Below are 3694 nucleotides of genomic sequence, written 5' to 3'. Positions count from 1 at the left end.
CAGCATTTTACTTACTTGGGGAACAAAAAGCTTGAACCAATGGAAAGACAGCCCATGTTTGCTCTTGGATAGGATAAGTTAATGTCATAAATATGTTAATTCTCCCTAAGAGAGAGTGAACACAGAGGACAACAAAACAGTAAAAAATACTTGGCTTTTTTTTTTTTTTTTTGCATCTAGGCAATTTGATTATAAAGTTCATTTGGAAGAACAAAGAAACAAGAATAGCCAGGAAATCCCTGAAAAAGAAGAGCAATGAAGGATGGCTTGCCCTGTCAGTATCACATACATATAATAAATACTCCATAATAAAAATAGTACTGCATTTACGCACAAAAGACCAATAGAACAGAGCATCCGGAATAGTATTTGATGAAGGCTGCATCTCAAGTCAGTGGAAGATAGATTTGTAAAAGCTGCATTATGATAACTGAAAAGCCATATAAGAAGAAAATGGATCTGTTCCTCACACCATAGATCAGCAAAAAACTTTAAAAATGATTATAGAATTAAATGTCAAAAATGACATCATACAAGTATTAAAAGAAAAGATGAGTGAATTCCCCTAAAACTTGAGAATGGGGAATACATTCCTAATTATGACCTAAAATTTAAAAAAAATAGAGGGATGAGTGACATATTTTATTACCCCCCCCCCAAAATACAAAACAACTTTGAATCGTGTGGAATCTATAATCCAAAGATGCTCCTACTGAAGTATATCTCCTGAGATTCACAACCTGTGTGTTGTCCCCTCCCACGTGGAACCTAAGCTGATCTCATTACTTGCTTTACTCAATAGGATATGGTGGAAGTGATGTTGTGCCATTTCCAAGTTTTAGAAAGACCTGGCAACTTCTGCTTTGGGAAGTCAGCTGTAACGTAAGAAATTCACTTATCCTGTTGGAAAAAAGGGCCATGCAGAGAGGTCTTAGATGCCTTAAGGAGTGTTATAGACTGTATGTTTGTGTCCCTCCAAAATTCATATGTTGAAACACTAATCTCCAATGTGACGGTATTTGGAGATGGGCCCTTTGGGAACTAATTGGATCATGAGGATAGAATCCTCATGATGGGCTTAGTGCCCTTATAAGAAGAGACGAGAGAGCTTAGACACGTGCTCTTTCTCTGCACGTGAGGATAAAATGAGAAGACAGCCATCTGCAAACGGGAACGAGGGCCTCCACCAGGAACCAGCTGGCAGCACCTGAATCTTCAACTTCCCAGACTCCAGAACTGTGAAAATAAATTTCTGTTGTTTAAATCACCTGGTTTATGACATTTTGTGTTGGCAGGCTGAGCTAAGACAAGGAGAAATAAGCCTTGTGGAGGAACACAAAGGTGGCAGGTGTGTAAATGAAGAGGTTATCTTCTATATTCCAGCCCAGCTGCCATTTGAGAGAAGAACCCAGGTAACCCTCAGAATCATGGGAAAGAATAGTAAACTGTTGTTTTAAGTCTCTAAGCTGTGGGGTGGTTTGTTACACATCAATAGATAACCAATCATGTGTCACACATGGCATAGGCAAAGTAAAAATACGAAAGACAAATTTTCTCAATTTAGGGTGAAATAATTTACAACAAAGAGTTAATATCTTTCATAGATATAGAACTTCTAAGATTAGAGAAGAATAAAACCAACAACCTTATAGAAAAATGAGCTACAGTTATGAACAAATAATTTATAGAAAAAGAAATGCAAAAGGACCTTACCCATTAGAGAAGATTCTAAACATTATTCATAATAAGAAGAATACAAGTTAAAACTCTGCTGATATGCCATTTCTCATCAGAAGTTTGACAACATCCTCTTTTGATAAAGCTGTAAGGGAACAGGCATTCTTATATGTATTGCTTGTGAAGATGCAAAATGGTACAACCCCACATGGAGGAGAATTTGTCAACACATTACAAAATTACGTTGCATTTACCCAATGACTCAGCAACTCTTGCATACATTTGAAATGTTCCATAAAACAAAGTTTAAATGATAGATTCAAAATAAAAATATCCCACACCCCAAAGAACTACAGAATTATCCAACTTAGAATTAAATAAACAAAAACATTATAGACTTGATGGTACTATTTTTAAAGTACTACTACTGCTCTGATTAAGTAATACCAAATATCACAAAATTGATAAGACCTGTCTCCCACGAATTTAGAGAGGATATCCGCATTAAAAAAAACCATGAAAAATTATTTTGAATGTTAGATTTAGGAGGGCTGTCATTTCAGTGTCATTACCCTCACTTTCAGATGGGAAAACCAAGTCACGGAGAGGCTGTGAACTTCCCAAAGGCACAGAGCACGGTATTAGCAGAGGGGAGTCAGCACACGGGTCTATCCTTGCCCATGATACACTGCCACATTTCATGACTGTCCAATTAGAGGTGAAGGATGGTGGATAATCAGCCCCATTGTGCTAATATGTCGGGCTGCGCGTCTAAAGATCTGTAGCCCCCATAGTTGAAGCCATCTAGGTAAAAGTTCACTGTGGCTTATTTTTTACTCAGGGTACCCCAAGTTTAGGCCCCCAGCACAGTGTTCTCATCCACACTCTGCCTCATTGCCAGAGCAGTTTTTCTCCATTCTGCCAAAACATAATATCATCACCTACAATTGTGGGCTCTAAATAGGATGCATGCTCTTCAACATTGCACAAAATAATCAATAGTGGTTTGGAAAGAAAATATCAGAACAACTATCAATATTTATCTTTATCCATTCTTTATTAACTTATACTTTTATATATGTTTTATAATATACATAGAATATTAGTTGAGAAGCACATGACTGTCATTTATAAATAAAAATACATTTATGGTTGTATGTGATTAAATGTTTCCTGAGGAAGTGAAGTTTGGAGACCTCTGCTCCCACAGCACTCCTCTTCACCCCTGCAGGTGGGCCTGCTCTTAAAGTGCGCTGGCTCTGCCCAGGGGCCCACACTCTGTACCCTGGTCGTTTCAAGGCCTCAGTGGAGGTTGAGGCTCTTCAGCCTCCTGTCAAGAAGCTCAAAGTTCAGCAGATTTGCTGTCCACCAAGTCTTCAGCCTTAAAAACTGGCTGGAGAGGGAGTAGGATTTAGGTCTCAGAGGAACTCTTTCACATTAATACTATTTCAATTACTTAAGGGTTTTAGAGTTTTCATGTGGCATTCCAGTAACAAGGTAACAAAATCAATCAATATTAACATAACACTATTTTTATTGGACATGCAATCATAATTATAAACAACCTGCATAAACTTATTGGAAAATGGCCTCTTCTCAGGCCTCTATTTTATTAACCGATGGCAGAATGTTCTAGATTTTTATTGACTGAAAGAAGATAGTAATCAGCTTACCTTTTTCACGATAATTTCCTGTCCATCCAAGGCCACAGGTACAGCTTCCATTCATAGGATTACAAAGGCCACCTTTTTTACAGGTACATTTTAACTCACAATTTGGGACATACTTTGGGGACATTGTGTAGTAAAAACAAGAAATATCAAACTGAATAAAAATGTCACATGAGCAAACAATTTTCTCTGCATCAGGTGAGTAGCCATATCTATCTAGCAAAAAAAAGCATAAGAAAATGTTCAAATTAAAACAAACAACTCTTCAGAAGTATCCTTAGGATAGTAAGCATATCATTGTCATTCATGCAAGTCTGCGTTCACTCCATGAGTATTTAATGAGCTTA

At 37.3% G+C, this 3694-nt stretch overlaps 1 long non-coding RNA gene across 1 annotated transcript; it reads right to left on the bottom strand.

The window, feature by feature from the left end:
- LOC138918960 (uncharacterized) lies at positions 1–3467 on the bottom strand. The gene is made up of 3 exons (XR_011428752.1): positions 3351–3467; positions 1714–1822; positions 1–105 (listed from the first exon to the last, which is right to left on the bottom strand). It is a non-coding gene; the product is annotated as an uncharacterized lncRNA (long non-coding RNA).
- Positions 3468–3694: the final 227 nt, after the last annotated feature.

The sequence above is a fragment of the Equus caballus genome, chromosome 19 (genome assembly GCF_041296265.1).
Source record: "Equus caballus isolate H_3958 breed thoroughbred chromosome 19, TB-T2T, whole genome shotgun sequence".
Taxonomy (NCBI): domain Eukaryota; kingdom Metazoa; phylum Chordata; class Mammalia; order Perissodactyla; family Equidae; genus Equus; species Equus caballus.
This window is presented reverse-complemented; position numbering and strand designations above follow the sequence as displayed.